The sequence below is a fragment of the Vicugna pacos genome, chromosome 5, assembly GCF_048564905.1.
Source record: "Vicugna pacos chromosome 5, VicPac4, whole genome shotgun sequence".
NCBI classification, from domain to species: domain Eukaryota; kingdom Metazoa; phylum Chordata; class Mammalia; order Artiodactyla; family Camelidae; genus Vicugna; species Vicugna pacos.
Genome location: NC_132991.1, coordinates 84254127 through 84268821, shown reverse-complemented (window position 1 = coordinate 84268821; position 14695 = coordinate 84254127).

The window sequence follows — 14695 nt, the reverse complement described above, 5'->3', positions numbered from 1 at the left end:
GTGTGTTTCAGCTAATTTGTAAGATTATTTGACTTCACAAACTTCACTTTCCAGAACAGCTGTTACATGATTATAAATGCTGGGTTAGCTGAAAATTTTTGAGACCCCCAATACTTAATTCATCCAGTTGGAGAGAAGAATGAGTTCAGGCTTAAGGATGAATCTTAAATGGCAGGTAGACTGGGCTGAGTTTGGGTGCTCTGTCCCCCTAAAAGAATAAAAATGGAGAAGAGCTACAAATGGACAAAGGCGTGAGTTCTCAGTGGATTGCTTGTGTCCTTACATCATCAATATATTCTTACCCTCATTTGCTTTCTTTCCCTCAGATTAAAGTTAGATCTTAGAAACCAGGCTGAAGAACTTACTTTTGGTATGGTTCCTGTAATAAGAGTTTTTTTTTTTTAAAAAATGAAAATCTTATGTAAGTTGAACTATTGAGCTGCCTTGAAAAGCACAGCAAGAAGTCCTGAAATTTCTTTCCCAATTTTTTGAGGTTATCTAAATTTCTGTAACGTAATACATGGGTAAGAATATAAGTACGTGGAAATCGCAAAGACTATTGAGGAATTTGAATGAGTAACTTACAAAAATGACTTATATTCTTAAAATGTCACCTCCTCTATCCTACTCACTAGAGGAATCCAATTTACAAAGTGGTGGGATGGATGGAAATATCAGTGGGCTAGGTGGCAGAAGCCCTGATTTTGGTCTCAGTTTTAAAATTTACTATTTATATGTGACTTTGAACTCTTTGATCTGTTACTTTATCTTCTGTACCATGGTTGTCTGGAAAATCAAGATTATGTATATGAAGGGGTTTGGATGTTGTTAAGCACCGTAAATATGTTAGCTATTCTAATTACAAATGGCCCTTCATACCCACATTTTTAAAACGTCTTGACAACAAAGGCCTTTTTTTGAAACAACCTTTAATAAAAACAATGATACCATTAAAAAAAAAAAAAAAGAAACCCAATCCTAAGATTTTTACTGTGTGTCATTTATGTTTATATATTTAGGAGGAAAATTATGGATAGAAAGGATCAGATACATCCTAAAGTTCAAAAGAGATTATATATAATGAATAAACTATGAACTAGTTTAATCCAATTTATCAAATTATCCAGACTCTTAATTATACTGAAATGTAAAATGTATCACAAAGGACTCCCAATGATCAGATAATTTTATATGTTTATAGATATATTAAAAACGTTGCATTTCAGTTGTTTGGCTATTTTTTTTTCTGTTAACATGTCATAGGTTTATAAATGTTTTAAAATGTGTTTTTTAATTGAAGTACCATTAGTTACAATGTGTCAATTTCTGGTGTACAGCACAACATCCCAGTCATGCATCTACATACATTTATTTGTTTTCATATTTTTTTCATTAAAGGTTATTGCAAAATACTGAACATAGTTCCCTGTGCTATACAGCAGAAAGTTTTTTTAAAGCTGTTTTTAACCTTAATAGTATTTCACATTTTTTTTGCAAGCATTATTTAGATATTGCTAAACTTTAATAGAAATGGTAACATTTGGAAACTTGCAAATGTGTTTAAGTGAAGTAGATCAGGGGATTTGCGGGGTTTGTGGAGACAGGGAAGCAGAGGGACACACTGTGATTTACGAAGGGAGGTGGAGCAGGTGCCTCCACTGCACCCCATCTGTCCTCGGATGTGGCGGTGTTACCGAGTCCCAGCTGGTACTGCTCGCCGCACAACAGGCCAATAAATCGAGAGATGAGTTGTTGGGGCAAGGAATAGCCACTTTATTAAAAAAGCCAGCAGACCAAGACAATGGTGGACTGGTGTCCCAAAGAACCATCTTGCCCGAGTTTTGGATACTAGTTTCTTTTATAGAACAAAAAGGGGGAGGTGAAGAGATAAACTAAAAAAGCAACGTCATTGCAAATATTTCCTGGTGGTGGCCGGACTCCGGAGGGGATGTGTTAATTCCTTCTTTCCTGCAGCCATTCACTGAAGGCCTGGTTAAGATGTTTTCTGTGGGCTAAACAGAAAGAAGTATTTGTAGCAAAAGCAATGAAATGCAAAGGCTAAAGTAAAAGAAACAGATCCAATATGGAGTCAGATTTGTTCTTCTCTATTACAATGGGTTCTTCCCTATGACAGTGGGACTTTGTGGAGGTGACCCTGCTCCTTCCACCACTTTGCCAACAAACCGGTTTCACACAGCAGGTGCTGACTGCACAGAGAGGGATGGAAGAAAGAGTGGGAGGAGGTGAAAACGCCTTCCTTCCCTCCCAGAGAAAGATGGAGAGAGAATGGGGCCACAAGTACACACCCATTTTCTCTTTGGAAACTCTTAAATTTCATCTCCACGTTACAAAACCTAGTCAGAAATTCCTGGAATAACTTAACACCAGCTGCCTTTCTCCTGTCTCCTCTAAGCCAGAATGTTTGGGGTTTTCTCTCCCTTTTCCTTTCTCTTCCTTCTCCCTTTTCCTCGTGTGTGTGTGTGTGTGTGTGTGTGTGTGTGTGTGTATGATTTTGAACCCCTCTTCATTCTTTACTTTGTTAAAAACACATTGTCTTTGCAGCATCTCCCAAGATTCCTCAAGGGTTTGACCCATCTCTGCAACTTCTAATGAGCCCCCTGGCTAAGCTCTGAGAGCATCAGAAAGATCCGCTCCTTCTCTGAGGAAAGTCTTCCTACTTTCCAATTCATCCTTGGGATTCCACTCTGGGCCAATGAACCCCACATCACTTAGAAACAAGCTGGTCTTTCCACCTACAGCACTCTCCTTTCACTCTGCTGCAACCTTTCTCTGAAGTTTTCAAGCATTTCACACAATAAGCAATGGAAGATATTGTCTGTAATCTGTGACAGGAAAACAAAAGGCGCTTATGGCCCCAGGGAGCAGATAATTAGGATTGATGTCATGAAGAACCCGATCCCGCCAAACTGTGTTTCCGATCTATCATTTCAAAAGTTGAGTTATTCCAGAGAATCTATCTGAGCTACTGAAGACACAACAAGGTCTCTGCTTAGCATGAGCTGTGTATTGTATTTGCAAATTCCACTTACGCTGCAGATGTTTTTGAGGTGTTTCTTTTAAGAACAATAGTTCTAAAAAGGTACAGTAAATACTAAATCCAAACTGATGATGGTTGACCCGAGAACTTCCTCTCCAGGAGGTTCACACTTTAGGATTTCCATCTTTACACCAATCCTGCAGAGGCAGGAGCTACAATGATCCCCATAATACAGGGGAGAAAACCAAGGCACAGAGAGGTCAAGAGCCTAATCTGAAATGGAGCAATGACTAAGTGGCTGGATTGGGATTCGAATTCTGGTTGTCAGGAGGGAGTCTGCACCCCTGTTGCTGGTGATTAGGTTCTTGTTGCAGAAAGAATTCAGAGAAGAGACACAGAGGTCCAGAAAGTAAGTGAGGAATTATTAAGGGACGGCTAGTGCATTCTCAGGGGGAGAGCGGGCAGGCTCGGGTGAGCAGCTGTGCTGAGTTTCTCTGGCAAGTTGATTACACAGGATGTAAACATGAATGGGCGGAATAGTCATGGCGGAGGGAAGGGCTTGGGGTCATTGTCCCTGATTTTCATCCCGGCTCCACCTTCCCAAAGGGAAGGGGGATGTTTGCCCTTATTTAGTCTGTTTCAGGTGTCATGATGTCAGTGCATCATGGGTACTTCTAATCTGCAAGGTTAATTTCATTGAAATGAGGGCATAATGAGCAAAAGGTTACACTCAGACACTGGAGATTCCTGCCTTTTCCCACATTTTTTGCCTGCCTCCAGGACACCTGTCACCCGAAAACGTGTGATGTCATATCAGTCCTGAGGTTCCTGCTTTCCTCTGTCTGGTCCAAGGACCCCTGTTGTTCAACAGATGTATGGTTTCCTGCCACTTGGCCCACGCCCCGCCTTTCTCTGCTCATATCTAGCAATCCGCCTGCTCTAACATAACTATGTTACTGTCCTGACCCTCAAAAGGGGGTGCAAGAAGAAGGGAGATCTCCACTTCTTTGCAGCACCACTAGACTCCACACTGCGTGCCCCGACCTGGCTTCCCTGCTGCTCCTCAAGCACAGCCCGGACCTGCCCTGCTGGGCTCCATCTTGCCCTTTAGATCTCAGATTAAATCCCTTGTTAAGAGGGACCTGACCAGAGGGCACCAGCCCCTGTGGCTGTGCCAGGACCAGAGTAGATGCTGTTACATGTATTTTCAGCGAATGCACAGCAAGAGGTGGGAACACAGATCAGGCTTCCATTCTCTAGAAGCCAGAGATAAGAGATTGTCTCAGTCATCTGGGGCTGCCATCACAAAATACCACACCTTGGGGGGCTTAAACAACACACATTTATTTCCCACAGCTCTGGAGTCTGGGAAACCCGAGCTCAAGCTGCCAGCTTGGCTGGGTTCTGATGTGAGCTCTTGTCCAGTCTTGTAGCAGGACACTTTCTTGCTGTGTCCTCACGTGGCAGAGAGAAAGAGAGAGAGAGAACTCTCTCATATCCCTGATTTTTTTAAAAAATTGAGGTATAACGACATATAACACTATATTAGTTTCAGGCGTGCAACATAATGATTCCCTATTTGTATGTATTGCAAAATGATCACCACAATAAGTCTAGTTAACATTTGTCACCATACATGATGACAAAATTTTTTCTTGGGATGAAGATTTTTAAGATGTGCTCTCAGCAACTTTCAAACATGCAATCGAGTATTATTAAGCGTAGTCACCACGCTGTGCAAAAACACCCCTCCACTTACACTTCCTCATCTCTTATGAGGGCACTAACCCCATCCACGAGGACTGCGCCCTCATGACCTAATTACCTGCTGAAGTTCCCGCCTCCAGCTCCCACCACGCCGGGGTTAGGGCTTCCACATTTGAATATAGCATTTGCATCTTGGCATTTTCTCTTGCTTTGCGCCGTGGTCTAAATCACGAAATTAAGCATGGCAGTTTCAGCAGGACTTTGTAGTGGGCTGTGTAAATGCATACTTTGTTTTTCAGCCTATTGTCAATGTGTCACTAGAGGGCACTGTTGTGACATAATCGACTCACTATGGGGCCACCTCCAAGCTTTTCCCCGTTGCTTCAACCCATGAACACAAAGTAGATATTGTTCAATTATGTCCAGAAAATTTCCTCATAGGAGTCTCGGTGGAAGGCAGAGCCCACTGGAAATACCTTCCATCCCCGTGTCCCCCTGACGTGGTCACAAGGCCTAGACTTCACCAATCATATGTCCTCCCCTGGAGTTTTGATGCGGGAAAACTTCTTTAGGGTCGGGGATGCGGGCTGCCCTCCCAGGGACAAGTGAAGTCAGTCTTCGGCTTCGGAGCCCTCAGCCCACTCGGGTGCAGGGGCCTGGTGTCGGCGGTGAGTCATCCTCCTTTTGTTCTTTGGCATTTTCTGAGCCAGTTTTCCAGCCTTCTGATAAATTCATTCTCAACTTGAATCAGCTACAATCAATTCTATTTTTGCACCAAATAACCGAGATTGATACAGTGTGAAACACTGATAGAGGTTAGGGCCAAGTACAAAATTGGGGCACATTGTTAGGGAATTGCATTTTCAAAGGGGTAAACAAAGATGTTGAAAATCAGTCATTTGAGGATTCAATATCTCTTTGAAGTTCTTTTGGCTTTGATTCTTTTGACTCTTCCTTTTCATTGCTTCTTTCTTCTCCCTCACAGTAGTCAGGAGACCTACCCCCGCCCCTTTAGTCGGCTGAGGAGGCAGGATGGCACTCACAGAGCGGGGGCAGGGTCCCTTCTGAGAAGCAGGGCTGCCTCTAGACTCTTGTCCAGGGAAGACAAAAGAACCTTCTGTGCTACACATGGTCTGGTTTAGTCATCAGGACAGAATTGGTTAGAGCCCTTTCATTGATAAGCAAGAGAGACTGAGAACTAGCTTACACAGAAAGAGGAAAGAAGGAAAGCTACTGAGTCATTTCAATAAAGGCCAGCTTCAGGAAACCACCGTCTCAGTATCGCATCCCACCAGTGTAGCCCCCTAGTGGAGAGAGGGAGTATCTTCTCAGAGTTTCAGAGGAAAATTCCCAGACAGGGCTCTGATTGGCCTGGCCTGGGTCACATGACCCTTCCTGGGCCAATCACTGTGTCTGGATGGTGGGGTTCTCTGACAGGTGAGGCTGTGGATCTGTGTCTATTTATGTGAATGAGATTTGGTGGGACACCTGGGCAGAGTCAGCCACATGAGCAACATGTGGGTCCACAGAGGAAAGGGATTATTTTATTAATCAGAAGAAGTGAGAAGAGATATTAGTAGGCGACAAAAGCAGATGTCCACTTATGGCCAAAATTGTAGCTGGTAACCAAGGAAGAACACCTCTGCATGGTCCCTGTGAGCATGCCCCTGGATCCTGATCACCTCTTCCTTGCAAAGAGCAGGTCTTTTAACACGTGAGATCTTCCAGCATGGCCACCATCTGCCCCTTTTGTTTTCTTTAAAACCTGTATTAGTTTCCTAAAGCTGTTGGAACAAATGACAGTAAACACCATGATGTAACGTAACATAAAGTTATTCTCTCAAGCTATTCTTTGGATGCAAAACTCGAATCTCTGCCTTCATCTTCACATCACCTTCTTCTCCACTTCTCTGTCTCTTATGGTGACACTTGATATTGGATTTAGGCTCTCCCCTGCCTCCCCAATATTTCAGGAAGATGTCATCTCAAGATATTTAACTTGATCACATCAGCAAAGACCCTTTTTCTAAATGAGGTCACATTCACAGGGTTTGGAAGTTAGGATATGGACATGGCGGACCACCATTCAATCCACCCCAGAGCCCTTCTAATCATATGGTTTGTAATTTTCTGGTTTAGTTATTTATTTCTATTGCTTGTCACTCTCCTTTGGCCCACCCTACTCCTTCCCTCTCCCTGCCCCCATCTCTTAGACACACACACACACACACACATAATCTCCATCAGAGTTAGGACCTGTCTGTTATCTTTATAACTGTATTCATAAGGCCTAACACTGTGCCTGAACCACAGTAGACACTCAGTGAGTATAAGCTGATTGAAGAAAAGAATGAAAGAGTTAATTTTCTTGGATCGTGTCCCATTAGCACTTCATCAATGTATTAGTGAGCTCCTAGCCCACTGTATCAGTGTTGGGTGTGTATGTAAATCTGTTCCCTATTTTAATACGTTCTCGCTGAGGCCTGTTTTTCGTAATTCTGGGCAATCGCTTTTGCCCTTGAATCCACAGTAATGAAGTTTATGTGCCAACTAATGTGCTACGTGTTGCCCTAAGAATTAATAGTAGATAAAGGCACATAAAATACATATTGCATAGGTTTAGTTTTATTATAATTGCCTGTCCAGCTGAAAATAATTTTGGCTTCCCCCTTCTCCCAATATTTGTCTCATCTCAAATTACAGATTAATTTAGCAGTCATGGACCATGTGTGCCTAGAGCCTTTAAGTTTTTTGGCTTTTTTTGTTTGTTTGTTTTTGGTCTAACTCTCCTTTTTCAAATCAGTCACCATCTTCAATTTTTATTTCCTTAACTTGGCCATGAGCAGTTGAGGCATGAAAGGGGGGCTTCAGATGGACTCTGAACTGGTTCCAATAGGTTGAAAAGTAGGAGGTCAGTCTTGTTTCTGACTTACATATGATTTTTTTAGAAAATTAAAATTAACATGTTCTGCCACCTAAGTCAGCCCGAAACCCCTACTGGACAGAAATTTTCATGGAGTGATTTCTATTGAGATGCTTCACAGACACAGAGATGATGAAGTGGTAGTCACAGTGCCCAAGCTCTCAGGTTGGCGTGTGACCACCATGTGTACCCGGAGGGTTTCCAACCCAGCAGTTCTTTCTTGAGCACCTCCCACCAAGCAGCCCAGGGCTAGATACTGAGGAAATATTTGCCTGGTTTGGGACCGGAGAGATTTAAGGGATTTCTTGCAGTTTTCTCCTTGAGAGAGAAGTTCTCACATTTTTGAGGAAAGCAGCCAGCGTACAGCAGAGAACCGGGTTTCAGTTCCTTTGCACGTTGCCGGGTTAGTGAGCGCGCTTTAAAGGGCCTTGCAGACACCGCAAAAATGTTCCGCAAGTGGAGAAGCATAAAAACCTAACAGTCTTGCTGCACGTGGTGACCCATGTAACACAGGCCCCCTGCGGAAAGAAAAGCAGACTGAGAGCAGATCCCGGAGACTCATACTTAGCGAGCCGACCACCTCCTTACACGGCTTCGCACTGGGTTTTACCGCACTGATGGCGGCCGGAGTTTGCTTTCAGTCACACCCATGCAAGTCTCGGCGAGGCTGAGTAATTCAGTGTGAAATTTGACTTTGGGACAATTTGCAAGTTGTCTATGAAAACGAGGTATTCCAATGAAGCAGCTGAAGTTTATAGGAAACTTTTCCCCCCTTCTTGTTTCCTGTTTCTTTTTGTTTCCTTTTGCATAGTTTAGAAAAGTGGCAAAGGTCTAGCTGTGCCCTGGGAATCCCTTATGAGGTCTGAAAAATGCCCCCCCCCCATCTCTTGAATTTAATATGTTGGTCATCATTCAGTTAGACTACAGACTGGCCTGGTCTGTGCTGTATTGTGCTGAAATGAGGAAGATCAATGTCAGGTTTCGTAAGGTCACTTTTGCAGAAAGCCTGCAGAGCTGGATGAAAACGGAAAGGAACGGAGTGAAATAAACCAATATCCTTTTGGCTGTCACTTGTGGTGGTGACCAGGGGGCCGAGGACCCTTGCTCAAGTGGGGTGAGGAGAGGGGCACTTGGGAATAAGCGATGAGGAGAGAGGTTTTTAAATGTGTTAAGAAGTGCCAGAACCTCGGAAGTTTTACACAAAGGCAAAGGCTTTTTTGCTTCTTTGAGTCAATAGCTCTGTGGGTTCTGCTTAATTATCCCTGGGTCACGTCACACAAAGATCCAGTGAGGTCAGCTTTCTCGGGAGGCGTGAGCGACTCCAGGAGCCGGCAGGGATTGTGGGTCCGGTTCTGCCCCGAGGGAGACAGAAGGAAGCAGGGAGTGTTGTGTCCCTGGTGGGAGATTTTAGTATCAGACAAGAGGCAGCCAGAGAAGGAAGGAATGAACCTACTGGGCCGGAAGCCAAACACAGGAGCACGAGCGGGGGTGGGAATCAGGCCAAGATCTCACTCTCAGTTGCCCACGGCCGGGGCAGCAGGAACTTTTGTTTAATGTGACGAGAGCTGAACCAAGTTCCCCGACGCTCTGTGGATGCGTTGCCATGGGGAGAAGTGAGGGACCCTGAGCATCTTAGATATGGTGCCTTAGCCGGTGTGGGCTCAGAGCCAGAGCCCACTGGCTTCGAGCCCGGAACTAAGGTGAGGCTCTGAAGGCAAGAGAAAGTGATGCTGGTGTGTGTGTGTCAGTCTGCCTGCCTGCCCGCCTGCCAAGAGGACACACAGACAGGTGTTTAGTAGGATATGTTCGAGGCCGTGTTCTAAGACATTTTTGGTGTACAAGTCCTAAGATTTTTTACATATATTAACTCACTTAATCCTCACAACTCTGCAAGGGAGGTACCATTACCATCCTCATTCAACAAATGAGGAAACTGAGGCAAACAGAGTGTGAGTAGCTTGTACAACTAGTAGGTGGAGCCCAGGCTGTCTGGCCCAGAATTCCTGACTCCTCATTATCTCAATCTATGTGAAATACATGGCAGAATAATGACCCCCAAAGATACCCAGCTCCCAGTCCCTGGAATCTGTGAATGTTGCATGATGTGGTGAAGGAGACTTTGCAGATGTGATTAAGGTAAGATTTACAGAGGGCACCTTATGGGCGACCAGGACCCTTGAGAGCATCTGCACGGGCTCAGCAGGGAGAGGGTCAGTGGGTGGAAAGCCATGTCCTACCCAGGCTATTTTGACCTCAAACAGGTGGAAGCAGCAACTGGAAAAAGGCAGGAGAGACACTTGCCACTAGGGTAATCTTCATCAAGGAGTCTTAGTGGGCTGACCCAGAAACCATATACTAAAAATCTCTAGTGAAGAGGGAGGGGCAAGATGGAGGTGGAGGATTAAGAGGCACAAAATATCAGGTATAAAAGGAGCTACAAGGATGTATTGTACAACATGGGGACTACAGCCAATATATTATAAACTAAAAATTGTGAATTACTATATTGTATACCCGTAACCTATAATATTGTACAGCATCTGTACTTCAATTTAAAAAAATATGATATTGTAAAATAAATACATAAATAAAAAAATCTCTGCAGTACTTTTATGTAAGAAGTACGATGCTTAGTTAATATTCATGTTAAAGAGATCTTTATATTTGTATTATTTTTTATTCATCATAAAAATTAACCTTAGGTTAAAAAAATGATGACTCACAGAGGCAGTCAAATTATATAATAAAAGGGTTAAAAACATCTCAAAATACTTTTTGCTTATTTTCATTGCTCAGTAAACCGTCTGCCAAGTGAACCTACTAGGTCGTCACTAGGCCAGGTTAGTTGGACACCAAATACAAGTTGTCCACCTAGATAAGTGAGGTTTCCAAGCGTAGACAACTTTTGCCACTTCATTTCCGTCTCTGAAGTAATTGTGGGTAGTAAAGATTCATAACGTGCTTTATAGGAGCATAAACTCTTGTCAGGTGGCAATGGTCTACTTGAATTAATCAAGAGAGTACTAGTTTTTTTTTTTTTTAAAGTGACTTTTAAGTCTTTATCAATCTCCACCTTGACAATGAGAAGGTAAAGGGTCACTGAGCACTTGTTTTGCCCTTGGACTTGTGCCACATGCTTTGCACGCGTGATCTCAGAACCTTCTGAGTTGGTGCTGTGTTGGCTAGGATAGGTAACTGGCCTGAGGGCATTCTGCTGGTAAACTTCTAAATTTGGATTACCAGCCGAGACAGGTTGGCTCCTGAAAATCACAAAGGGGCTCAGTACTTTCTGATGGCGGTGACATGGAGCAGTTCAAAGAACACAGCAGCGGCAGAGAATGAACTTGGTGGGAAGGTGAATGCAGAATGGACTGTTTCTTCTCAGTGGGAAGAAGAATGAAGGATTATGTTTTGAATGAATAAAAAATGCCTACATGCGAAATTTCATCAAACTAAAAGAAACACATACTCTTCATGGTACTCTAGTCTGGTATTTGTTCAAAGGGACTCGAGTCCCTTGCCTTATATTAGGATGCACGTCTTAAAGAAAAATGGTATTAAGGCTTGGCTTCAGCAAGTGGTTGGGCTTCCAGTAGGCTGGCATTGCCAGTGTCCCCATCCAGTGAGTAGGCTGGGAGCAGAAAGAGCCAGCCCAGGGACAGAGCATGGCTGATGGTAAGGGACATGGATAGGGACTGGCAGTCCCAAACCAGGTCTCAAAGTGTCACAGACACGTGCAAGTCAGGGAAGTCACCACTGCCGAAGGGACAGGGTAGGGGCTGTGTGGAGGTGGTGTGACGGTGGGAGGTCAGGTTGAAGCCAGACCCCCTGTGAGAACAGAAGAGAATAAAGCTGGCTTTGAAGAACCCCTGCTACTTGGGGTAATGTAGTGCAAAGAGCCAATTTTAGACTTCTCATCAGGAAAGCTTCCAAAACCATGCCTTACTGGAGCTCTCCAAGCCAGTATGACCCCAGACGATGCCAAGGATGCACTCAAGTTTCCATCTTGCTCTGGAAGCCTAGACTATGTGTTGAAGTAATCCTGGAAGGTCTGTATTGAAACCAGGACTCTTTGGACTTCTCTCAGAGCAGCACTCAGTAAATAGTCATACAATTCAATTGCACTGAAAAAAAATCTGAACAGGGAAAAGGTGTCACACGTCTGCAGCGTACACTCTCGCCGTTTTAATGAGTATGCACAAATTCTCAGAGCATTGATGGCATCTGTATTACATGAGTAGGGCACTGTTGCCACCTTGTGATCAGAGATAGAAGTGTTTTTATTCTGGGAGTTGATTGTGTAATACTTCATTTCAATATGAATTAACTTCCCTCATCTGCTTCTGATCAACTCTTTCTTTCTTCTTGTTTTGTTGTTTTACATATATTTACAAGAATTTGTACTAAAAACAAAACAAAACAAAACTCTTCATTAAAATGGGGGGAAAACCCCACCCCAAGCCATTAGAAGCAAGGAAGGGGCCAATGGCACTGTGTCTCTTGCTGACACCTGTTCTCAGTAGAGCTGAATCTGCTAGCTTTGGGGCCAAATAGCAAGATACCTGTTAGATTAAATCCTAGGTACTCTAAACTGTTTTAGACATCCCTTTAGGTAAATATTAAAAAGCTCTCTGCGTTTAATTGTCAAAGATGATTGGAGCTGCCTCCGAGTTTCATTTAGCACAAGTTTTGTGGGGGTGGTGGTGAGGGAATTATTACAAAATCCGGCTAAACCTTATCCAGAGAGAGTATTCCTTACCACTGAAAATTAAAATAAGCAAAATATGACCAGCAGGAAAAACTTCACATTGATTCTAAACTAATGTAAACCTTTTGTTTTTTAATTCACAAACTGGCTCCCCCACCCCTGGTATGGGAAGATCCTGGATTTTAAATGTCATCTGCCTCCTGAAAATGCAGCTTTTCACCCATTGCTTTCTCATCAGTTGCCTTTGTAATTTGCCTGCTTCTCCAAGGCCACCCGTGGTTTGGCTACGACACTATTGTCATGAGAAGTTGTCCTTACAATACTTCTTCCTGACCTTTCATTATTTCTAACTGGACCCCTCTCATCACTCCCTGACCCCTCCATCTCAGGATCCCACCTTTTTTGTTGTTGTCATCTAACACTGAGCATGATAGGAGTATGTGTTTGCAGGGGGCAAATGCAGGTCTTTTTTGTTTCTATTGGTTTAAAATAAGAATCTAGGCCTTGCTCAGATATGTTCAGCAACAGCTCAGATAAGTAAGGAACAAATTAGGATCCTAAAATATGGAAGCTACCTGGTACTGAAAGCCAGGCGTTGCCTGATCAAATGAGGATGCCTGAATTGTTAGTGCGAAATGCCTCCTGGACAGCTACAGGGTTCTAATCTTCCAGGAAAAAAACAAGAGGGGACAGGAAGGAAGGGGCTAGGGCACAGCCATTCAAGGAATGACACAGCGATTCATACCAAGATGGCAGAAAATCCAACTCCCAACGGACCTTGGGGCCCAAGATGGGGGATGATGTGACTTCCAGCAGACCTTGAGCTTCATTGCACACTCGCTGTGACACCTTGACATGGTAAATGGCACTCCCACAAGCACCAAGGCGCTTCCGAGGCTGACCTCAAAAGGTCAAAAAGTGGATGGAGCCCAGTTCCTGGGAATCCCCATCCCTTCCCCAAAGTAGTTGGAGTAACTCTCCCACTTGTTAGCATATGAAGTTACTGAGCCCATAAAAATGAACAGCCCCTCACCTGGCGGCCTTTCTCTCGTCTGCTGAAACCGCCTGCACTCTGTCTGTGAAGTATGCATCTCTCTGAATAAATCTGCTTTCACTTACCTGTGGCTCGCTGTTGAGTCCTTTCCCGCTCGAAGCCAAGGACCCACACTTGGTGGGGCACGTCCCAGGGGCTCAGCTGAGACCTGGGACACGGCCATTCTCTCACCCCGACGTGCTCCTGTATCAAGTCAAGAATGACGACGGTCTGAGACTAAAGTTAAAACCACTCCTTGTTTCACTGCGGCTCCTTGGCCCCTGCATGGAGGTAGGCCTGGGAAGATGGGACCCCTTAGCTGCGCTGGGATAACACTCGGATAACAGATGCATCAGGGTTTCCTGAGAACTTGACATCCACGGTCCTGTTCATCCCGCATACCTTTCCGTCAGAGAGAGTTTGATTTCTTGGGGATAAGTATTGAGTTCTGGGCCAGTGCCAAGACATCATGTCTGAAGCCCTTCCTAAACTCATCCCCTCTTAGACCTGATAATTACAGCATTCCTTTTAGCTTCCAGCTCTGCAAAAATGCTAGCAATTGAGTGCTCAAGGGGGCAGGATTCTGGTACCATTAAAAGGCTCCATTACCACCTGGACCTGTGACCTTTCTTACTGACTGTTGAACCTTCCTGGAGCTCTGGACTGAGTTTCTGCCTGATTAGGAAGTGGTGAGAGGACAGATCTCTCCGGACTATCCAAGGAGGCTCCAGCTGCCCTAAGATGTAAGCATCACTGCTCCCGTTTCATACTCTGCACAGGTGCGTGTGCTGCTTTGCAGCTTTTCATGTAGTTCTTATTCTCCTAAATAAGTTAGAAGCTCTTTCAGGGGCAGGGAACCTATCAACTGCCTTTAGCTCTCAAGGAGGCCCTGGAAATTTGTAGGAACTCAGTAGTGTTTCCAGTTGATAATCAGATAGATAATAAAGAACGAGGAGGAGGAAGAGCAGGAGGAAAAGCAGGCAATGGACAGATGTCAACATATCCAAGGGAATCCGAAGGATGACATGAAGCCCAAGGTTCAAAAACCTGTATTCAAGCGGGACGGTCACACCTAGTGCAGTCCGGGGGGGACGATGGCTTTGTTGGCATCTTGTTATTTTATGCTTGGAGTCTGGGGTTATCCAGCAGGAGACAACGAAGAGTGAGGCAGGTTGTTCACAGATGAGGGGAAAAGTCAAGGAAACTGGCCAGTAGAGGGGAGTAGAGGCACTTCTCTCCATCTCCTGTTCTCACCCTGGTTCCCGCCCTCAGGAGCTCCTGCAGCCTGAGGTCTATCTCCCCCCACCCCGACAGAACCAGGGAGAA